The 25,329-nt window shown below is 36.6% G+C and overlaps 1 protein-coding gene across 8 annotated transcripts in view; it reads left to right on the plus strand.

Moving 5' to 3' along the window:
• Positions 1–25,329, plus strand: part of CAB39L (calcium binding protein 39 like) — a 121,468-nt gene that overhangs the window by 34,748 nt on the left and 61,391 nt on the right. The window contains exon 1 of one of the 8 annotated variants that reach the window (XM_044249702.1): positions 12,124–12,570. The exons of the other annotated variants lie outside the window; for them this stretch is intronic. The gene's annotated coding sequence lies outside the window, so the exon portion shown is untranslated. Of the gene's footprint in view, positions 1–12,123; positions 12,571–25,329 lie in introns of those variants that run through there. 8 annotated transcript variants of the gene reach the window in all.

Here is a 25,329-nt window from a genome sequence, read left to right on the forward strand (position 1 = left end):
CCTTTTCTGACCTATATCCTCATAGACCATATTGCCCTCGATGGTTGGATGAATGAATCCTGTGCATTTTTTAACAAATATTTTATTTTTAAATAGTCTCTGTCCCCAGCATGGGACTTGAACTCACAACCCTAAGATCAAGAGTCACATGCTCTGTTGACTGAGCCAACCAGGTGCCCCTGAATTTAAATGATAGAAAGTTGTAACAGAGCCTTGCCATTGTAAAGTATCTAGGGCTATTACATTTAGTTGTATGGTTTTTGTAGTCCAAAGACCCCTGCCAGCGGAATGAGCAGGGCCTGAAATCCAGCTCACATTCCCCCTTCCCCTTACCAAAATATGTGCCAGGCTGGTGCAGGGCTGCATCTGCCTGGAAGACAGGTTACTTGTTCTTTACATGAAGGTTCTATTTGCTGGTTAATCTCTGCATCTGCTTGACTACAGCTTTCCCTTTTTTTGACTCTTACCAAAGCATCATATAAGCTAAGAGCAACCCTGAAAGTACTGACAGTATTAATTGAAGTGATTATGAAAACTACTTTGTGTCACATAGAAACTTTCCAAAAATTATTTGTTGAAATAAAAGTTATGGATTAATCAAATGTGAAATAAAGCATATTATAGAGCATCTCCTTGGCAATTTACTATTAGTTTCAAATTTATGGTTCTAGATCATTTGAAATGGTTGCAATTTTTAACTGAGGTCAGTTGGGTAATGGTCCCATTTCTCTTGCCACCACTTCAACTCTATCGGTTAAGATAACCTGATATGAGATAGACTTTTTTTTTTTTTTTGCCTTGTTCCTTTAGCACTATTGTGGTGGAGCCAATAATAATGGCTTCTGGAAGTTTTTCTAGTTTGATTTGAGGGTTAAGTCATAGAAAAAAAAGTTTATTTTTTAAATCCATTCCGTTTTACTACTTTCGTAGTTTACTAATTTGTCTAGTTATTTACTTAATGTGTCTGTGTAATATAAAATTTCCATAAACCTGTGAGAGATAGATGGAGTATTCCTACCTAAATGTATAGAACAAAGCTCCGAGATGTTAATTGACTTGGGCACAAAGCAAGCTAAAGTCCAGGGTTTCTGTATTATCCCTATCCCATGCTTTTCTAAAATGCTGCATCCAGAATTCCTTTAGTGGAATTATTTTGATCTGGTTGGTAGATAAGGCAAATTGAAAAGTCCTTAAGCACATAGTTAATGGCTTATTGGCATGTGGGTATGTGTATCTCTGGAGTACCTAGTATAGCACTTTGTATCTACAAAGTGCTTAACAAACAAGGTTGATGATACACTGCTTGTGAGACCACCAGTGGATCTATCTCATTCCAGAGTAGTGACAGGGCAACCATAAGTGGACTGATGTACTTTTAATATGTGCTCAAGGTTGTTTTTTTTTTTTTTTTTTAAATTACATGAGTAGAGAAATGTCTAGCATTTAGCGCTTAACTAAATGCCAGGCACATACGCATGTTACTTCAGTTGATCCTCACAACCAGTCCTGGAACCGTATACTATTATCTCCAGTTTAAAGACAGATACTTACACACAATCGGTTTCCATTCAAATCTAGGGCTGCCTAATATCAAAGAGACAATAGTCATGAAACTAGCTGCTTGATATCTGAAAAATATTCAGAATAGCTTATCACAGAAAGGTCTTTGGAGGCTATATATGTACATCTATTTATTTCTAAATAGCTATAGCTGTAGATGATACTGTCTTAGCATTAGGGAAACAAAGCAGTCATTCCTTGGACTGGCATCGTAGATCTTAATGCTGGGGCTGAATACTGCAGGCGCCACAGCAGCTCAGTACCAGCAGGGGGCCAGAGTAGTGCTGGAAAAGTGAGAAAAAACATGACTTTCTCGACTTTAAGAGACTACTCTGGTGTTTTGCAAATACAACCAGTAGGAGTAATGATGTCGCCTAATTTTTGTTACTCAGCTTCCTCTTTCCTAAAAAAAAGAAAGAACATGAGATACGCAGCACAGTAGTATAAAAAGAATCAGAATAACTGAGGTTTTTTTTTTTTTAAAGATTTTATTCATTTTTAATCTTGTTGAAGTTAATTGGAAGACCTTCTAAAGATTTCCAGATTTGGCCAAGGGTTAGCAATTAGTGTACAATTAGAAATGTGGGTGTGGTTTTTTATAAACCTTATTATTGAAGTATAATTGACATACAGTGTTACGTTAGTTTCAAGTGCACAACTTGTGCACTTGATGTGTGTTTTATTTTATCAATTAAGGTAATGTGTGTTTTATTATATCAATTAAGCTTCATTTCTGTGCAACATCTACAGTGTTCCTCCTATAGAATTTCTTCTATATTCTGCTTTTATGAAAGCAATTTGAATATCGTTAAGCAACCTGCAAGGCCACAATATTAATAATGTTCAAAATGGAAATTATGAGAAGGAAGAACTAAAGATATTTATGGTATATGGGTAGCATGACAAGCTCCTAAAGACTTTAAACAGGTTCTTTGCTTTGGGGCTTCTTTATTGGCCTTATTGGAGGCCAAGGACTATTAAAGAGTAAATCAAATATAATTTCTGGGCTCCCTGAAAGTGTAGCTGTAATACTTTGTATATATATTGTGGTCTTTAGGAATAGAGAAAAACAGAAACAAAAGGGTGAATGAGAAGTGAAGAAAAGAAGTGAGAATAAGAGAGAAGTCAATGCCACTAAAAAAACCCCAAAGATCTGTAGTTACTCAAATTAGCAAAATTGCAACAATAGGTATATAGTACATTTTAGCATACTCTAACACATATATATGTATATGCATATACATTTACATACATTTTATAATGGTAAAAGTAATAGTCATTTCTCCTAAAACACTCATTTTTATACAAATGTGTTACAACATGATTGATATATTAGGGAGCAATTTGAGCATAATACACATTTCGTTTGTTTGTTTGTTTTTGTGTCATTTCATTTGTGAGCAGTACTAACATGAATGCAAAAACCACCCTGCTAAACCAAGCCACAGAGGAATACACAAAATGTCCACATGCACACACTTCAGACACCTGCCAGCAATCTCAGTGTACCACACGTGATGAGTCCTGTCCATCCACATTTGATGTTAAAACTTTCCAGCTGATTTCAGATAACCCTATTCTCTCTATTTCAGAATAACTCCCAAGACGCAGCTCTTCTAACACCCATCACCTTCATTAGCAAGTGCCAGGTCTTTTTCAAGGTACAGGGTCATATTTATCATAGCATTTATGTACTTCTTAACCATTTAACATATGTAAAACTGCTGTTTTCATTAGGCTCCTACCTTTTCTTAAAAAAAAAAAAGTCTCTGATGAAATTTTTGAATATTAAATTCCAACCCACTGTTCCTTGATTTTTATCTCCCTAGTGTGATCACAGGCCTGAGCTAAGTTAGTATGAGCAAAAGCAGGGAGACAGAATGTTGAGAAAGATATGAAAGATCCATAGGAGAAGATACAAGTAGAAGGCATGAAAGATATGATTAGAAAGAAAAGATACGATCAGAACCTTGGAGAAAGCTGAAGACCCAGGCATCTTTTACTTCTGCCTTGGGCAAAGGTAATGGTCAACCCTAGAATACAAACCAGTCTATTGGGATACATCCTAGGTCTAAGGGGACAGGTTTACCCTCATTTGCTTAGAAGAAGCAGTTTAACCTGAAGGCTTGAGTAATGCACAGAGCCCGGAAGCCAGTTAGAGAAAAAAATCACAAGTCCAGATTCACCAGTTGCTGATTTTGGTTAGTAGAAAACAAGCAGCAAAATGATTAAAGTCAAAGAGAATCTGAGACAGTTGTATTATCAGAAATATTCAAGTCTGAGAAACAAAGGCTTATGATTTCCCATTCCCCAGAAACTCCCATTCTCTTGCACATGATTCCAAAACAAGTGGACTGCTTCAGCAGGAAAGCTCCCAGTCAGGAACCGTCCGCAATGACCTTCTCATCATGATTTTGGGGGATATTTGATAGGGGAGATTCTCCAAGAGTTTAGAGATTACAATCAGGGGCAATCAATTTGGTAACTAAAGAACTCATTTCCCTTCCCAGACAGGGATGCCTACTCTTCTGTCCAGCAAAATATATATATATATTATGAATCGATGTTTCTTTACCTCCGTTTTTTTCATGCATGAGTTTTTATTGGTGGTGTCTTTTTTTTCTACTTTGCCTTGTTTATTATATGTCTTGGTGTGGGGAGATTAAATTTACAATTGAGCCATAGGATGATAGACCCTAAGGAGCTGCTTCAAACTTGATTGAGAAATTTATACCCAACAGAGATGTTGGAGCTGGCGGCAGTAAATAAGTTTGAGCAAGGGTGAGTGTACTGTTAGTCACATTTGGAAATCTTGCCCAACGTTAGGCATGGCCATTGTTGAAAGTACAGATGTAGGAAAAGGGCAAATGTGGATGCTGAGCAGCCAGGTTGAACTTTTTAATGGAATTTTTTTTTTTAAGATTTTATTTATTTATTTGACAGAGAAAGAGAGATCACAAGTAGGCAGAGAGGCAGACAGAGAGAGGGGGAAGCAGGCTCCCCACTGAGCCCAGGACCCCGATGGAGGGCTCGATCCCAGGACCCCGGGACCATGACCCAAGCTGAAGGCAGGGGCTTTAACCCACTGAGCCACCCAGGTGCCCCTGGAATTTTTTTTTAATAAGATGTCTTCTTTCTTTCTTTTTTAAGATTTTATTTATTTATTTGCGAGAGAGAGAGAGAGAGAGAGAGAGCATGAAAGGGGAGAAGTCAGAGGGAGCCAAGCAGGGAGTCTGAGGTGGGACTCGATCCCAGGACTCCAGGATCATGACCTGAGCTGAATGCAGCTGCTTAACCAACTGAGCCACCCAGGCACCCCAATTTATGGAATGGTTTTATGTAAAACACAAATGTAGCTGAGTGAATCCAGCTACATATGCTTTGAAGTTCAGTCGTGGTGCAGATCTCACCCAACATTTCACTTAATGACTCTTGACTTGAAGTTGCTCTTTCATAGTGAGATTCTCACTTTGCTTTTGTCCTGCCTTATAGGCCTATCAGTCTCTTTGCACTGATGCTAACACACTCTGAAGCCAAGCTGTCTAACAAGAGCACCTGGTTCTTATGCATATGGTTCTTAATAGTTGGTTACCTGAACTAGCAGCACCAAAGCCGTTTTTCAGGTTTGATGTAGCTGTTGAAAGAGAGGCCCAAGGGCTTCTCTTCTTTTGAGATTATGGGGACCAAGGCCATATAATCTGTGCCACCACGTAAGGAGAGCCCACCTATGAAAGAAGGCAGCACCGAAGAAAGCAATGCAAAGAGAGAAAGAGCTCCAATGACATTGTTTAACCTTGGGCTGAAGTTAGCTTTGATCCAGGGTCGCTCAGCCTTGGCACTGTTGACATTTTGGACTAGATATTTCTTTATTAGAGAGAGGATGTTCTCTGATCTTAGGATGTTCAGTAGCATCTCCTGCCTCTCCCCAGTAGGTACTTCCCTGGCTGGGCTGTGCTCTGATCCTAGGCCTTTTGGTTACATGATCCTTAAGTTCCCTTTTGGCAAAACTTATGTGCATTGGGTTTGTCACTTGCAGTCCAATTGTTTTAGTTAACTTTCTCCTTCAGCTTTTCTATGTAAGTGAAAACAAATGTATTCATTAAACATAAATAACTCTATAAAACTAATAAAGTAAAATTAACAATAATGTAGTCCAATAGATAGCAGTAAATTGCCAGTCAAGCAGTCATAAAAATACATATTTGTGTTTAGTATTTTACATATTAGAATCTTGATTTTTTTGAACATGATAAACTAGTTTTTAGTATATCAATTATTGTTATTGTTGACAGTAAACTTTTTAAACCACCAGTGTTATTTTGATTGACTAATCAGTGTTTTGTAAAGATTTTATTTATTGGGGTGCCTGGGTGGTTCAGTCAGTTAAACATCTGCATTAGGTTCAGGTCATGATCTCAGGGTCCGGGGATCAAGCCCTGCATTGGGCTCTCTGCTCAGTGGGGAGTCCACTTCTTCCATTTCCTCTGTCACTCCCCTCCTTGTGCTTTCTCTCTCTCTGTCAAAGAAATAAATAAAATCTTTATTTTTAATACATATTTTTTTAAGATTTTATTTATTTATTTATTTGACACAGAAAGAGAGCAAGGGGGGTGGGACAGAGGGAGAGGGAAAAGCAGACTCTGCCAAGCAAGGAGCTCTACTGGGACTTTCTTGGGATCCCAGGACCCCAGCATCATGACCTGGGCTAAAGGCAAATGCTTAACTGACTGAGCCACCCAGGCACCCCTTGATAGGGGGGACTAATCAATTTAATAATGGGCCTTAAAAAAATTCTGTAACTAGTTGCAATACTTAGAATTAGTGAAGTGATGCAGTAAATACATTTCAAGATGGATTCTAAGTCTTACCGTATCAATAACATGAAAGTGACTGCTAAGGTGGAGGAGATAATTTGGAATTCTGCATAGTTATACCATCACATATAGTGATAAATAATTTTTCCACCACATTTTTGTATATGAGTTACTGTAGAATCATGGCTTATTAGTGTACCATGATGTCATTTGGCCATAGCTTGATCTCTATGTATCATTTACACTTTTCAATTTTCCTCTCTGCTTTCTCCATAACTGAGACAGCTCCATGGAACTGCATTGCTTACGGGTTGTTAAAGTCTCCATCTGATAATAAAACAATTAAAATCTCATTCTATGGAAATTTTTCAATTGTGAATTAACAATGTAAAATAGAAGTTTTGATTTTGCAACAGGCAAACTAATTCAACATTTTGACATTAGAACTCTCTAAGATAGTGGTAGTCATATATGCTTACCAGTACATTGCAAGTTAAATTAGAAGTTAATTGCAAAGAATTATTTAAACTTCTTTTATTAGTTTTATTGTTAGAAATTGTGGCATTGCTATTTTAAATCTATATTAGGTATACTGAAAGATAAACACATCATTTTGTTGATGTGTTATTAGAACCAAAATTTTTATGTAAGAGATGAGTATAAAACTTAAAAAAAAATAGAGTTGAAACTCTGTAATGGTAAATTAGAATTGAAATATCAATGTAAATTAATGACTTTTTAAAACTCATTTGCTAACTTTCATCACTGCAAGGTCTAGAAGCAGTGACATGTCTGTAGCAGTGAGTGTGCCCAATACCCAAACATCACTATGAAGCTCTAGGGCTCCCTGGAGAAATGACTCATTGCAGATCTAGGACAGAGGAAATACAAAGTGAGGCTGGGACATTCTGTTGAACTGGAAAGCAATAAAAATTCAAAGATTACTGAAATTGTATCAAAAGGATGCAGGAAATATCTTTAAAGGACTTCCATTGTCCAGATCTGGGAAAATTTGCACAGTTTTTACAGATACCTCTCATACATCATTGCATATCCTCTGGGATTCACTTTCCTCATTTCAGCCCTATGTAAACTCTTGTGTGGGCATAATCATACATAGCTTCATTCCTGCTATTCAGTAAACCCCTTGCTTTTTGCAGTGTCCTCAAGGAAGACCCACACATGTACAGTCTGGACGTACAGTGGAGTTAAAACTCAAGTGTAGGGGAATTAATGCCCTTTTGGGAAAGCCTTTGATCAATGGGAAGTGAAGTCAGTGGGTAAATTTTTCTCCTCTCTTTTCTCCTCCCACCTTAGTGGTGGTCCTGAAATGCAGCTTACATGGCTTCTAAGAAATTCAATCTGACAGATTAAACCGGTGGCCAGCTTGGTATTCATTTTGACTCTCTCTCCTTTGCTTTATTCCCCTTGTCCCTCACTTCTGCTCACTGTGATTGGATTACTTTTAAAAATAATATCACAGGGGTGCCTGGGTGGCTCAGTGGGTTAAAGCCTCTGCTTTCGGCTCAGGTCATGATCCCAGGGTCCTGGGATTGAGTCCCACATCTGGCTCTCTGCTCAGCGGGGAGCCTGCTTCCCCCTCTCTCTCTGCCTACTTCTCTGCCTACTTGTGATCTCTGTCTGTCAAATAAATAAATAAAATCTTAAAAAATATATAATAATATCCCATAAGGCTTTTGCTTCAGATCCTACTTTTGGGGGAAACCCAAGCTAGAAGGATGGCATCAAATGGAATAATGCCTGTAATTTATTGAAACATTGAATTTATAAAGATTTATGAACCATTTTGAATGATACTCTAAAGAAGATGAGGCACCTGGGTGACTCAATCGGTTACACATCTACCTTCAGCTCAGGTCATGAGCCCAGGGTGCTGGGATCAAGCCCCACATCGGGCTCCCTGCTCAGCAAGGAGCCTGCTTCTCCTCTCCCTTTGCCTGTTGCTTCCCCTGCTTATGCTCTCTCTCTTTCTCTCTCTGTCAAATAAATAAATAAAATCTTAACCCAAAAGAAAAAGGAGAAGAAGAAGAAGAGAAAGACTTAACCTCACCAAAAATAGTCTTCTATTTGCCACCATTGGACTTTGTACTCTCCAAATTGGTAATTAAAGGAAGCCATTATCAGTCTTTTTTAATTAGAAGTATAGTTGAGGAGAAGCTCTTCTCTATCAAACAAGTCAGCCAATATAGCAGAAAGAATAGAATTTTTTAAATGACCAGTTTTCAGTCCCTGATGAAATGATTGATTTAGACACAGATCATCAGTGAAGACTGGAATTCTTGGAGGAAGTGTTGGTGGAGAACTGCATATTTGCATTTTACAAACAGTCACGCTATACCTTACAAGCTAGTTAAAAAGGAAAACAAGTCTTTTCAATAAATAAATTTGCTATTATTACCTTAACTCATAGAAATACTTTTATTATTATTTTAAAGGCTTATTGTATTTTCCTGGGTTTTTGCATGCCTAGTAATTTTTGACTGCATGCCAGACATTATGAGTTTTATGCTATATGCTAGATTTCTAAAAATGCCTTTAGATATTTTTGAATTCTATTCTAGGATGCAGTTAATTTATTTGGAAAGAATTTTATCATTTCTGGACTTACTTGTGAGGTCTATAGAGAAGGACCAGAACAACTTAATCTAAGGCTAATTTGGTCCCAATGCCAAGGCAATATCTTTCAGAGTATTTAACCCAGTTTCTCACATGAGATTTCTTCACTTTGGCTTTTGGGAACAAGAACTATTTTCAGTCCTGTGTGAATACTGTGAATTCTTCAGCCTGATTCTTTCCATTCGTTCTTTCCTGTCTTTGGAGTTTTCTCACAGATGTGCTAATCAATTCTCAGAAGAAGATTTGAAGAGAGTCCTCGGCAGATCTCTGGGATTCTCTGCAATTCTCTCCTCTGGTATTCTGCACTGTGAATTTTAGTCACATTGTCCTTCTTGAATTCTCAACCCTTGTCTCTTTAACTCCGGAAGACTGCCACGCTCTGTTTGGGCTCCCCTTCCTGCTCTGCAGCCTGGGGCAATAATTACCTTGTTTCCCTTCTCTCAGGGATTACTGGGCTGAGCTGCCTGGTGTCCAGTGTCTAAAAAGCATTGTTTTATATATTTTGCCCAGTTTCTCAGTTATGTAAGACGGAAGAGTAAATTCAGTCCCTATTATTTCATCATATCCTGAAAGAGAATTGCAGTCCACTGTAATTGTATTTTTAAATTTTCAAGTATCAATAGGGTTGGTTAAAGCATATTTGCTTATCTGTTAAAAATTTCTTAAATAACTTTGAGTTTTCTCATCTTGTTTTCAGAGGATGAAGCTTGTACTATTTTCCATTTTGGAAATTTGTTAACTTTTTTGTGGATCAATATATGGTCACTTTATGTGATTTCTTTGCATGTGTTTTTTAAAAATGGTGTTTGGTAGAAGTCAAATATAAACACATATAATCATGTGTAGTTGGTTTGAATGTGTATTTTGAATACCTTGTCTTTATTTTGTGCCTTAGAATCATAGGTTGATATAACATCTCCCAGTGTTAAAGTGCCTTAAAAAAAATTAACCTTGGGCGCCTGGGTGGCTCAGTGGGTTAATCCGCTGCCTTCGGCTCAGGTGATGATCTCAGGGTCCTGGGATCGAGTCCCGCATCGGGCTCTCTGCTCAGCAGGGAGCCTGCTTCCCTCTCTCTCTCTCTCTGCCTGCCTCTCTCTCTGTCTACTTGTGATCTCTTTCTGTCAAGTAAATAAATAAAATCTTTAAAAAAAAAAAAAATTAACCTCATAGTTAGTCTAAGCACCATCCTTACTAATCCTGAATTTCTCCAGGTATACCAGAACTCTCTGAGTATAATCTTGAACTCAGGAAGATACAAGGCACTTATTACTAATTGCCCCCTGGTGATTTAAGATAATGTCTCTTTAACATTTTTTTCTTTAAGTAAAAAATAAAACTCTAAGTTTTACAAAAGTCCAAATTAAAGGAATAATTGGCAGACAAATTTCTAGTCTTCTTTGGTACCTATTTCTTAGGTGTTAAGAACCAAATTACCTTATAATATATTTAAGTTTTAAAAGTCTACTTTAGGGGCGCCTGGGTGGCTTAGTCAGGCTTAGTCAGTTAACCGTCTGATTCATGACTTGGGCTCAGGTCATGATCTCGGATTGTGAGATTGAGCCGCTCATCTGGCTCCCAGCTCTGTCCCCCGCTGACTTGAGATTCCCTCTGCCCTCTCCCTCTACCTTATGATCTCTCTCTCTCAGTAAATAAATAAAGTCTTTAAAAGTAAACAAATAGGGTCCCTTGGTGGTTCAGTGCGTTGGCCTCTGCCTTGGAATCAGGTCATGATCTCAGGGTCCTGGGATCAAGCTCAGGGAGGGAGGATCAAGCTCAGGGAGCCTGCTTCCCCCTCTCTCTCTGCCTGCCTCTTTGCCTACTTGTGATCTCTCTCTCTCTCTGTCAAATAAATAAATAAAATATTAAAAGTAAATAAATAAAGCTTGCTTTAAATGAACCACCTTAAGAAGTACATATTTTTAAATAAATATATGTGTATATCAGGGAATCTATATTAAACACCTGATGTATAGGTTAAGAAATAAAGCAAAGCTTTATTTATTTGCTTATTTTTCTTAGGGGTAATAACCAACTATTTATAGATTTTTTTGCCTTGCACTTTATTTAAGCTCATATTCTTAGAGATGCTTTAGCAGAGAATAAGATTAAAACATAATAGGCCTGTTAACTTCGGTCCATTCTGTTATTGAGGGATCTGTCATCAAAAGAAGAGGCCGAGAATTTAGATTGGAAACATACAGTGGGAGACCGAGAACTTGAAAGTCTTTGGAGCTATGGGACTGGAACAGAAAACTCTAAAGCAGGCTCTGACCGGTATTCTCACATGGTCAGCATGTATTCCAAGCTGAGTACATTGCCATCTAATTCCAGAGAATTCTACAAATGCCTTCTAAGTCTGTCACCAACCATCCCACTCCGCTTTCTACCTAATTCCTCATCCTCAGATTTTTCAGAGATCCGTAATTTTAAGACATTTTACTTTATAATTATACATGTGTAATAGTGAAAAAAGTTTATAAAATACTCTTAAGCCTTTTAAATTCTCATTGAAGAGATATTATGCATCCTGACCAATGTTTTGCGTGTGTATGTGGAGTGAGGGGGACTTCTAAACAAAGTGATTATATTTGGTTTGCACATAAATGGTATAAGCTGCTCTACTTAATATTTTTGGTGTCAGTATTTTTCTGTGTTCTTTGTAATTTTCCCTTTTATAACTGCAAATGTTGGATCTAAGTCTCAAAATATGCCATATTTCAAAATACATTGTACTTTCACATACTTTAAATTTTAAATACTCTAATTTAAAAATCTTCCTTGCCTTTTAAAATCTGAAGAGTAAATTCACGATGCTTGAGTATTTCCTTGCTACAGAATCAGAATCTTCCCTGAGAAACTAACGTATTAGCAAATGAAGCTGTTATTATCACTATCAACACACCTTTGTTAGAAACTGTTATTTACATTTTTAACCAGCATTGTCAGGCCATTTTAATCTGTGGACAAAACTACACACATGAGCAACTATAGGACTTAGAACGCGGTGAGGAAAATATTTTGTTTATCCCTAGACTCTTTTGCGGTGAAGGAGCAAGATTTAAATTTGCCTCAGTTTAATTGCTTTACACACGTTCTTGTGACGCATAGTTGGGAGGGAGGAGGAAAAAGAGGGAGCTGTTACACAGTGGTATGTATCTAAAAGAGTGCGTTTGAGAGAGAGAGGAGAAGGCAGAAGCAAGCTGGTCTGACCAGAAACAGAACTGCCTGTGACAGATTAAGAGACAAGCAAGGCTTGGAATCTGAGAGCAAGCAAAGAGAGTGGAAATTTACAGCTGCCCTGTGCGAGTGTTCAAGTGATCATTTTCTGCTAACGTTTTCCGGTGGTAACTGTTACTCTTCAAAGAGAGAGAGAAAGTCAAGAGGGGATTGTGGAAACTCTTCGCTCTGCAGCGCTTTTGGTAACAGGAGGCACCCTCTATTAAATGGAAGATAAAGCTACTTCATGTAAAGTGCTTTGAGCCCGAGAGCTGTCTTCAGCACCTCACCATGTGTCTACTTTTTGTTGCTTAGACAAGCTTGGGCATTTCTATAACATTTGGTGAGTATCAGCCAGGTTATCTATTCTAGTTCATAGAAATGAAATTGATGTAGTAAACTTCAGTTTTCACTGAGGTTTTACAGTTAATGCTTATATATTCATTTTAAATCATGTTGTTACCTTGCTTCTTTGTGCATGATGAACTGCTGTTACTAGGAGAGGTTTAAAAAAAAACAACAACTACAAAACAATACTTCTCTGTTGCCTAAGGCACTTGAACCATTACCAACTATTCTGTGTCCATGGAATATCTTATTCTGAAAATGGGTTTTTATTTACAAAGTGTTTCCAAAAATAAAATAGTGGCAGTATACCATTTTTCATGTTTCCTTTTCAACTGCCTGAAAATTCAAAAGTTATCTCTTTCTGTCTATTGTCAGTAAATTTAATACTATCATTGTGACGTTTGGGATCCTCAATTATTGTAAGTTACATCATTCTCTTGTAATTCAAATAGAAGTGTTAATGATACCATTCATTAAAAGGACATATCATTTAAGTATGGAATGCTTCTGTTAGATCCAATAAGTGACACGTGATTTTTTTCAAGGTTCTGTAATGAATATAAAAATTAGATAATTTACATATCAAATTTACCATTTGATACAAAATGAATGTACATGAATTTCAAATTAAGGATTCAAGGTTATTTTGTTCTATTGCTGATACCAGACACTCATATAACATTGTTGCTCTGCTGAAGAAATATTATAGCCAGATGCATATATGTATGCCAGCAATATAGCAGAGAAAAGAAAAATAAACTTGTGAATTATGTATTTACATTACAAGAGAAATTTTATTTGTACAACCTTAGCATAGGACATTATACATTAATTTTTTATGTCTTTTTAAAGACATCAGTGGAAGACATGTAATCATTCCTCTGTGGGTAGAAGGAAATATATATTGTTAGCTGCTAAACTGAGTCATTGCATAGAGATGCACTATTCTAAGCTAAGTTTTGAATTTACTCTCTGCCAGCATCAAAAGATATGCCCTTAGTGGTTCAAGTGAGTCCTTTAAGGCAGAACAACTTAGCTGGAATGAAAACTTCTATAGAGTGTCAGTAAGCATATCGAAAGGGTTTATACACTAGACATAATACATAAAATGGCTGTATTTCCTCTATGTGTACAGAAGCCTGTAGAACAGGTTTTGTTTTGTGAGGTGGTTTTTTTTTTTTTTTTTTTTTCTTTTTCTTAATGCCTTTCACCTCTGTATAAGAAGAAACTCAGCTGGTTTTAGGAAACCTTCTCCAGACCAGTATCTTGCACTTAAAATCAAAAGTAAATAAAATAAAGATAATATCACAAACCAAGTTTTCTTCCTCACAGAACTTCCCATACTTGGTCTTAGACCAATGGCAGATTTGCACACAGCTTCACAATTGTCAGAATTTTTTTTTTAATTTTAAACTATTAAGTCATTGGTATTACCTTAGTGGTGGCATCATTTCTTAAGCCCATAGGAATGTAAATATGACAGCAAAGAATAAGTCATTCCCAGTTTACAAATGTTTTGTTACTTCAGAAGTTTATTGTGAGTGGGTTGATGGGAATTTGGGACCCATCTCCCCTGGAAAATTATTTAAAAAGTGTTTGTCTGATTTTTATTATAGCTGAAGAAAATATTTTAGCCACACTATAGAAAAACCATTGCCACCCTGAAAAATAGTAGGAAATCGATTCTAGTAATGAAACTAAATATAAAAACAATTATGTTGAATAAAACATTTTTATTTATCCTAGATACTAATGCTTGAAGAAAAGCAAATTTAATAAGATAGATGGGTTTTTGGAAGGATGCTTATAAACAGGATTTCTAGGTAGTTTAAAGAGCTTCCAAGGTTGCACACCCTGTATGAAATCTAATCTCATGTCATAATTTGCTATTTTTATTTTCCTTACTATAGGCCTATTTCTAGCCATTGCTTTTATGCTTATCACCCATTTATGAAGTATAGCTCAGTGACACATTAAGTAGGTACCTAATAGTTACTAGAGGAGTACTAAATTTTTTCTTCGGTTCACAAAAAAGGAAACTGAGTAATTTTTCCAAGATGTCCAAAAAAGGGAAGGGGTTTAGGGGCATGTGGTTTTCATTATGAGAAAGATATGGCCTGACGAGTATTGACTGAATTGTGAAGCACAAACAAAGCAATAGAAGTGCAGAATAGGCCTATTTAGAGAAAAAGAGAAGATCCTGTATGACTTGGTGGCAGCCCTGAGTGAGCAGGGACGGTGATAAGGGAGGCAGTTTACAAGCTTGGTATCTTGAGTACATGGGACATTCTGAAGTAAGGTGTCAACTTTACGTGTTTGCATAAGTGTGCTTGGACCCATATGAGGAAATGTGGCCTATGTGGAAAACTGAAATTTGGTCTATCTAAATCAAGTTTAGTCACGCTAGTCCTAAAAATATTTCTAAAGTACTCTAGTACAAAGTGGAAAAGTTGGTAATGTAATAAACATATATAATGAAATAAACAATACAAAGAGCACACTTATCCTAGATGATTTTAGTGACAGAAAAGTTTTCCATTTGATCAAGAAATACTTTCTTATGGGACGCCTGGGTGGCTCAGTTGGTTAAGCAGCTGCCTTCGGCTCAGGTCATGATCCCAGCGTCCTGGGATCGAGTCCCACATTGGGCTCCTTGCTCGGCAGGGAGCCTGCTTCTCCCTCTGCCTCTGCCTGCCATTCTGTCTGCCTATGTTCGCTCTCTCCCCCTCTCTCTGATAAATAAATAAAATCTTAAAAAAAAAAAGAAATACTTTCTTCTATTTCAAAACTATAAACCTTGTCTTAATCGTAATAATAATAATTAACCAAAATTTGATGACTGTTAATTATATATGTGCTTAGAAGAAAGAGTAAAAACAGAAAAGTGAATTTTGCGCTTTCCTTGATAATTCTGTTGTGAAGAATATCAATTGTGAATTTCAGTGAGATCTGATGCTTTGATTACAGGTACTAGTGTTTTGTTGTTGTTTTTTTACAGGTACTAGTTTTGAGAACACTGACCTAGCTTCAGACCTCTGCTATAAATTGAGATTGTGAAATTCTAATATAGAATTATCACTCATTGACAATCACTAATAGTTAATATGTGTAGAAAATTTTAGCTCTGACAAGTGACTGGAGCAGTCAGTAGAATCACTGTGAACCTAATGAATGAAGTTACTGGTGGTTTTTTTTCCTGGAATAGTAATAGTCTAGTAGGTTGTTATTTATAACAACAAATAAGTTAGCAGTTCTATGTCTTCCTAAGTTCATGTACTAGTTCTATTTTTAAATTATTTCACTGGTTACAATACATTAGAATTCAGGAGTAGTTCCCAAGAACTTGGGTTTCTCTTCTTATAAAAGAGTTTTTATTCCAAAGGAAGTCTGACCAAGGCTTCCAGGTGAATGAGGATCCATTAAAATTCTCATGAGTTTTCCGTTCCTATGTAAATTGTCTGTTTTTAGTTGTCAAGATCTCCTTCATACTGTATTAATAAAACTTAATAAAAACAGAATCATTCTTGGTCATTTTGAACTGAGAAAAAGAATTATCAGTGAAAGTCCTTATTTATACTTTATTGTCTACAGATTTTCATTCATTTCCATAGGTTTTCTAGTAAAGTATTTAATTGTGGTGCCTTCTAATTACATTTAGCATATGTATTTAAAAATAGGATCATTGGGGCACCTGGGTGGCTCAGTGGGTTAAACGGCTGCCTTCAGCTCAGGTCATGATCTCAGGGTCCTGGGATCGAGCCCCATATCAGGTTCCCAGCTCAGTAGGGAGTCTGCTTCTCCCTCTCCCTCTCCTGCTCTCTCTTACGCTCTCTCTCAAATAAATGAATAAAATCTTTTTTAAAAATGGAATCGTTAAAGGATAGAAGACGTTAATTAGATGATACTTTGACACATGTGCTCTATAATGGATTTGGTGTCATAGCATGTGTAACGAGATTGATATCTTTATAATTTATTATTTCTGTGCAGGCACTTCTAATGTATGGCATTGTCCGTGGGGGGAGAGGTTACTATTTGGATATGGCAAATACAGTAGAACCTGGAGGTATACTTTTTCAGTTTTAAAATATACCTTAAACCATTTGAAGAGAACAGTTTAATGAATATTGACGAATGTATACACTAATGTAACCTCCATTCATTAGTTTTTAAAAAATGAATCTTACAGGTCCAATTATCTGCCACAGATGCACTTTGATTTATATCATTTCTACCTGTGAGTTCTGTTTGGAGTGCAGATAAAAGAATCGTGATTCCTGAACTTTTGTGATTTTTTTTTAATGTAGTGCTAAGTTTATTTTAGTTTCTTTAGTTTAAGAGAAGGTACTTATGCCTTAGGTTTAAATTAGCAAGCTTAAAGAAAATTTTGGAAATGTTCCTCCCTCAGTCATTGTTGATTGTAAAATAAACTTATGTGGAAGGAAAGAAGGCTCATTTTTTAGTTGGTTTTGTTACAGCGAGTTAGAAGTTTGGTTACTTTTTATAGTTTTACCTATGGAGATCTTGAGATTTTTCTTGGCTTCAGAGATAAATTTCTCGCTTTTTTAAACTTGTGTGGGAAACCTTTGAAATTAGATCTATTTTTGAATAGTACAATCAAAGGTTAAACATAAAGGCGTGGAGATACTCATTAGCCATTTAGAGATAAACATTTATTTTCCTTTCAATATTTTAAGGAATAAAAAGAAGGGAATTGAATGTCCCAAATGACCTTTTCTCCTAGCTTCCCTTTTTCCCTTCCCCTGTAAACACTCCTCTGCACTTAATGTCACTGAACATATTCAGAGTGATTAACTTTGGGCCATCTTTAATGATGCTCACACATAAGTTAGGAATATGAAATATTTTGCTGTGTATGAGAAAAAGAAATGCTGCCAAAATCTACTACAAAGTCTACAGAGCCTGAGATCCCTGGGAGCAGAGGTGAATAATTTGTTTTGGCTCTCTCTCCAGATTTTGAGCCAAGTTCTACTCTTTATGAAATTTCATAGCCAAACTAACAGAAATCATATTTGTTTGACTAATGCTTTGAAAAGTCATGGTGATCAGATATTCCACAGTTTGAACTTTAAAACACAGTTGTTTAGTCATTAAAAATATCATTTATGAGAAGGTGTTTCCATTATGAAAGTATTTGCATGGGCTATTAAACAAAGTTTGGAAAAAAGAAAATTTGAAGGAAAAGGAAAATTTAGCATCCATAAGCCAATTACCCAGAGACCATCACCATTAACGTTTGTAAATTTTTTTCTATGCATAGCCTTTGTGTACTTGTGTTTTGTTTGCTTTTACATAGTTCTATGGGGTACTGCTTTTAACAACATTTCCATTTTATTTCGCATTCTTTGCAAACATTTTCATAGCCAAAGACTGTATTTCGTCAAATCTAAGAAGCGGTTGGCTGTAAGTCATGTACTTTGTATACCACTAAGGAAGAAAGAAAAAAAACTGTTAAGGAAGGTAAAATCCCCTCGGTTGTAAGAAACACCTCAATTTCACAGATGTTAAAATGTTCTTAAAAATGTTACAAAGACAACCCTTGTTTTAGTTTACTTTGTTAAGACAGATTGCCAGAAGCAAGAATTACTTACTAAATCAGAGGTTGTGAACATTTATGGGTTCTAGAGCCACGCTGCTAAATTAATATTCAAGTAATAGTCCCACCAGAATGAACCAGAGGGGGCTGGGATCAGGGAGATGTATGAAGGGGGTTGCTTCAGTTTTTGTTTTGAGCTGGGTGGTAAATACACAGGAGCTTATTAGGCTGTTCTCTATTTCTTCATCTGTATGCCCCATATATCTTAATTAAATTAAAATACCTAAGGGAAAAGTCCTGTTGAAGCATTTTGATAAGCTTGATGGTGTCAGAGTCCACTTGTGAGCCAACTGCTGTAGCCAGGGCAGTGGAAGGAATACTCTGGCTATACCTGGGTCATGTTCCCACCCTTTGGGTAAGGTGGGATGGGAAGTAGAGCAGACAGGTCTATCACCACGAGAAACAAGGACCAAATAGCTACCAGAGATTTTCTTTTCCTTTTACTTTTTTGATTCGATTAATTTCTGCTTCTATTGCTATTTTTTCGATCCTTCTTTTCTTGGAGACTTTGGGGTGGTTTCCTTTTTAACTTGAATCCTTACTTATTTTTACTCCCCTATGAATTCATTATAATTGTAGATTCTCACCCTCCTACATGTCCTACCAACAATATCAAGGCTTCCTTTCAAGAATTATTTCTGATTTTTACCATTTATTTTGTTGAACTCTTGTGGGCTTGATTCCATGTCGTCTTTTTATAATATTTTTAGTAAGCATACACAGTCTTTTCACACATAAATATGTTGGCTAGGGATTCAGTTACAAGGCTATAGACTCTCTCAGAACTCTGTAGGTTTTCTCTTTGTTCTGATGACATTTAGCTTTATGGAAGTTCAAAGGCAACTTGATTTTTATCCTTTGTTGTTAAGGTCATTTTGTAGGAATGAGCTTTGAAGGTATAATGTTGGTTTCTTTTAAAAGCCACAAGACACTGAATCTGGGGGGTCACCAATAATCTCAACTAGAAGAGCTCTTTAAGTGATGAGGTTTAGCTCTTTTTTCTGCTTAAACTGTTACATCTTTGTTGCTTCTGCTTCACTTTTTATATTTTTTGTTCTTCTTGTTGGCTTCCTCCACCTCGCCCATTGTTGTAATACCTGGATCACTTTATCTTTTCCATATCTCTGTAATATACATATTATAGGTGCTCAGTAAATATTTTTTGAATGAATAAATGTAGCCTGACTCATTTTTTACCTCTCAGTTGTCCTTAGTCAATTTTCCATAGGGTCATTTCTGCTCTGTGAAGATTTGGATTACCATGCTGTATTTGGGGTGTTATCTATATATGTGTATATATATATGTGTGTGTGTGTGTGTGTTTCTCATCTTTTATCTTGGCCAGCTTTTAGTGTAAGTCCTTTTCTTTTTTTGTCAGTTATGTCTGTTCTGTCTCCTACAGAGAATTAATTTTGGAAGCAACCTTTCTTGTCTTATGTCCACAGGGCATTTCTTCTCTTTCTTGAGCTGCTTTTTTTTTTTAATAGAACCTACATTAATTGTTGTTTATTCTGTTTATTCACTCTTGACAATGGAAAAGTACAACAGGGCCAGTGTTAGTCCATGGACATTTGTTTGCTGCATGGCCCACTGTCAGCACTACGCTAGAGGGCATGTTGGTGTGCACAGCCTACAGTTTTCAGTTCCTAAGAGGCATTCCTCTAGAGTTAGTCTGTTGTACTTAATATGGCATCCTCTCCTGTCCCTGCTTCCTGCTTTGCTGAAATATAATGTATAGTCTAAAAACTCTGAGGTAGACTTTATAGAAAAATTCCTACTACCCTTTTATCCCCAGAAGGCACCATTTTCAGGGCTTGGCCATTCCTTTTGTCTCTGCCTTAAGCATTTTATCTTAGGCCATGATGGATAGATAGTAGGAGTTTAAGATTTAGAATGGATATGGACCAGTGATGAATCACCCGGAGCTCACTGTATATAACATAGCTATTTTCAAAGGGTGATGCCCTTTAAGAACCCACTCTTTGAGTATGGAGGTTTCTCAAAAAAATTGAAATTAGAACTATCATATGATCCAAAAGTTCTATTTCTGGATATTTATGAGAAGAAAATAAAAATACTAATGTGAAAAGCTATATGCATTACCATGTTCATTGTGGCATTATTTACCAAGAAATGGAAAGAACCTAAATGCCAGTCAGTAGATGAATGGACAAAGAAAATGTGCTTATATATGTATAATACACCCATAAATATTATTCGCCCATAAAAAGTGAATTCTTGCCATTTGTTGATATGGAAGGAACTTGAGGACATTATGCTAAGTGAAATAATCCAGACAGAGAAAGACAAATATTGTATGGGCTCACCTTTAAGTGGAATTAAAAAAAAAGTCAAGCTCAGATACAGAGAACAAATTAGTGATTGTCAGAGGTAGGGGTGAGGGTGGATGCAATGGGTGAGGGGGGCCAAAAAGTACAAGGTTCTAGTTATAAAAATAAATAAGTCATGGGGATACAATAAATAAAATAACCAAACCAGTATTAATATAAAGGCAATGTATCTGGACTTTCCCAAAACATTTGGCAGATTTGTTTTGGTATCTTCATAAATGAAATGGAAAAATAGGAGTTAGATGATATGACTAGGTGAATTCACAGTTAAATTTTTTTAAAAAAGAATCCCCTCACTTTATAGATAGGACAAATGACAGCCGGGCAAGGGTGGTAATTTCTTTTTTTTTTTTTTTTTTAAAGATTTTATTTATTTATTTATTTGACAGAGAGAAATCACAAGTAGACGGAGAGGCAGGCAGAGAGAGAGAGAGGGAAGCAGGCTCTCCGCCAAGCAGAGAGCCTGATGCGGGACTCGATCCCAGGACCCTGAGATCATGACCTGAGCCGAAGGCAGCGGCTTAACCCACTGAGCCACCCAGGCGCCCAAGGGTGGTAATTTCTGAATCATAGTGGATCAGTTACCAATTCAGAACCAGACGGGTTGAACTACCTTGTATTTGTTTAGTAGGTAGTGCTGAGTGCCAGTTGGCTCAGTTTTTAAATGACAGTGGAGTAAATGATGTGATTGGAGTGGATGCACATGCAAGTGTCCAGCATGGTTGCCCAGGGAGTAGAAAGGGCAGCCCTGGGTTTGAGGGTGATACAGGAAGGTGTTCAGTCTCGGGGTGGGACGGGGCTGGTTATGGTCTGAGGAGAACAGAGCAGTTAGGAGAGTTTCACCAAAATTTATAGGGGACCGGGGGCTGGAACTGCATAGTTTGAGATATAGGTCTTGATTTCCCTCATAATATGGATCCCAGAATTGAAGAATAATGGTCCTATGAAATTTTAAAACATTATTAAACTAATTTTATATTATAGTTGTAGAAAATAGGTACACTTAAAATACGAAAATAACAAATTCAAAAAAGGAGTACTGTATTAAGAGGCATTATACTGTGTGTTTTTCCTCTGTTATATAATTTTATTGCCCCCAAAATGTTAACTTTCTCTTTTTAATAATAAGTTCAAAAGAGCGGGGCGCCTGGGTGGCTCAGTGGGTTGGGCCGCTGCCTTCGGCTCAGGTCATGATCTCGGGTCCTGGGATCGAGTCCCGCATCGGGCTCTCTGCTCAGCAGGGAGCCTGCTTCCCTCTCTCTCTCTCTGCCTGCCTCTCCATCTACTTGTGATTTCTCTCTGTCAAATAAATAAATAAAATCTTTAAAAAAATTAAAAAAAAAATAAGTTCAAAAGAGCAAGCATTGTATTTTTCTTGTTCATAACTCTATCCCAGGTATTTAGCAAAGTGTCCATGCTTAGTACTTACTCAGATTGTTTGTTCAGTGAACAAGTGAATGAATAAATGAACAAATCAACAGGCAAATAAAAAAGTTGGAAGACAGCAAATCAGGAAATGGTGGATAACTACCATGGGAGTCCTGAAAACATTTGTGATATTACCAGAATTAGCATTAGAATTAGCCTGAGAACTAAGAACTGAGAACTGGGCAGAGCAACAAGTACTGGAAAAAAATCACGTCATATCACCTATACGTGACCATATTCTTTTTTTATTTTTTAAAAGATTTTATTTATTTGACAGAGACGGGGGGGGGGCAGAGAGCACAAGCAGGGGGAGAGGCAGAGGCAGAAGCAGGCTCCTGAGTGAGCAGGGAGCCCATGTGGGTCTCGATCCCAGGACCCCAGGATCATGACCTGAGCCAAAGGCAGACACTTAATTGACTGAGCCATTCAGGCACCCCATGCATGATACTATATTCTTATTTGTACTCTATTTTGATGTCAGGAGTATTTAGTTGGAATTCTCACAGTCGATTATCTTTTCCTTAGTGCAGTAGAACCATATGAAGAAATGAACAATTATACAAATGCATTTAGCATTTAAAAAAAAACTGTTTAAAAAATATTTATTTATTTGACAGACAGAGATCACAAGTAGACAGAGAGGCAGGCAGAGAGAGAGGAAGGGAAGCAGGCTCCCTGCTGAGCTCTATCCCAGGACCCTGGGATCATGACCTAAGCCGAAGGCAGAGGCTTTAACCCCCTGAGCCACCCAGGTGCCCCTAAAAAAAACTTTTAATGCTAAGTATTTAAACATTAAATATTTAACCTTTAAAGAATAAATTATATTTTTTAAAAGAAAAAAATGTGTAAGTGATTCAAGGACACAGATGTGTCTAGAACACTTAATTAAGACAATATCATGTCTCAATTAGTATGCCTTTCTCTTTTGTGAAATCATTCATTCATTATATCATAGAACTTTTTGTAATAATAGCAGCTAAACATTGTAGAGTACTTATACAAGGCCCTGTGCAAGATGTTCTACTTACCTTTAATCCTCACAACACTGAGAGGGAGATGTTATCTTCTCCATTTACAGATGAGATCACAGAGCCTTAAAGATCTGTGCCCAAGATCACTTAGGTAAGAAGCAACATTTGGCTTGCTCTGCCCAACTTAACTAATGATTTGTTCAGCACCCACCCTACTACCACAGTACATACACTTTTAAATATACTCCACCTTCATTTATTGATGTGTAGGGCTGACTACTAAAGTAAAATCTAGTGTGTCTTTACAATTTTATTCTTGAATTGTATAAAGGTACACGATACAATGTTCTGACTCTCTTTTTGCACCTGACACTGCCTACTGTGAGAATCATTGTGATCTTCACATGCTTTATCTTTGAATGCTCTGTCAACTTTCAGTATCTGCCTTAGAGGCTGCCTGGAGTCTCTTGTTTTTCAAACCTATCCTTGCCCCAAGAGTGGACAGGTTCCCCTCTCACTTAGTCTTCCCACACTGGGGAGTTGAGGCACCCCTGTCGAAAACACCATTTCTTCTGAAAATGATAATTTAAGTCTTTTGTTTTATCATCAAAATTCACAGTGTTTTGATTTCTACTTCATAACATATATATGTCCCATTGGAATTTTTTTAAAGATTTCATTTATTTATTTGACAGAGAGATAGAGAGCACAAGTAGACAGAGCGGCAGGTAGAGGGAGAGGGAGAAGCAGGCTCTACGCTGAGCAGGGAGCCCGATGGGCTCAATCCCTGGACCCTTGGGATCATGACCTGAGCTGAAGGCAGACCTTCAACCAACTGAGCCGCCCACGCACCCCTCCCATTGGAATTCTTGATTACAAACAACAAATCCTGAAGTAATTTATTGGAAGGATATAAGGTAGCTCACAGAATGACAAGTTCTAGAGAGCCAGATTTGGGAAATCGGATTTTAGGGGGATTAGGGATTTAGAACTATAGCTATGGTTATGCCACAGGAATAGCTAGGTAGAGTGCTGCTATCCACTGGTGCACATTTGTGTATACACACTTGGATAATATCCTCCATTGACTAATTGCATCATTGTTAATCAGAAAAATGTTAGAAAAAATAGAATTAACCCAAATGTCCATTAATAGGGTATTAATAAAATAAATTATATAGTAATTTAATAAGAAGTTTCCACATAATAATTATATATCTGTATAATAGAATACTATATTGTATACAATTGTAGGAGATCTAAATATATACTCGTAGAATGGTATTCAAGACATAACAAGTAGAAAAAAGTTACAAAATACTATGTTTAGTATTACTCTATTTTTGTTTAAAAATGTATCTAATATTATATATAAGAAAAAATTCAGAAGGAACATACACCAAACTGATATATTTGTTATCTCTGAGCTGTTGGTTAATGGACTTATTATATCATGTTTCTGTAATGTTTGAAATATTTTTCCAATAACTATAAAGTATGTGAATATGCCTCTCCTAACTGGAAACTTCAATTATGATTTTCTTCCTAAATAATTACATTATGGTAGGGCAATGACAGCCATATGCAGCTTTCTCTGCTCTATGTAAATAGATGTTCTCAAAAACAAGAATTAATACTCCTTTTCCTCACTCTCCTCACCCTCCACCATGGTGGTCTTCATTTCCTCAGTGAGTATGGCTAGCTGAATGTTTGAAGAGTAAATAAAGAACAGATCAGATTTTAAAATAATTTTACCTTGCGATTTTGTGATTGTTATGGGTAGCATTAAATATTGCCTTACCGCAGTATGTGGATCCTAATCTCACTTTTGTTTTACATGTTTTATTTTATCTATCACCGTCATTGTCGGCAGCAGCACTCTCATTAGTTAAAAAATCTAGTTTTAAGTACTCCTTTTCCCAGTGGGACTCTTTCCCTAATCCTTGTATTTGTATTTTAGAAAAAAAAATTTAAACTTTGAATAAAAAGTTTTAGGCAAAGTTTTAAAAATACCTGTCTTAAAATATATATATGTATTTAAATTTGGTGTAAAACTTGATGAAACTCATTTTAGTTTGATCAATATTAATGTTTCAAATTATTGAATTAGGGTTTTTGAAAACATAAGACATTTTGGTATAACAATTTAATCATGTTAAGAGTTAAATTCTTTACAAACTGGTGACAGCCATGCTGGAAAACAAGTTGGAGGTTCCTCACAAAGTTAAAAATAGAACTCTCCTAAAATCTGGCAATCACAGTACTAGGTATTTACCCAATGAATACAAAAAGACTAATTCAAAGGGATACATGTACCCTGATGTTTATGGCAGCATTATCAACAATAGCCAAATTATGGAAGCAGCCCAAGTGTCCATCAGTTGATG

The sequence above is a fragment of the Neovison vison genome, chromosome 5 (assembly GCF_020171115.1).
Source record: "Neovison vison isolate M4711 chromosome 5, ASM_NN_V1, whole genome shotgun sequence".
Taxonomy (NCBI): domain Eukaryota; kingdom Metazoa; phylum Chordata; class Mammalia; order Carnivora; family Mustelidae; genus Neogale; species Neogale vison.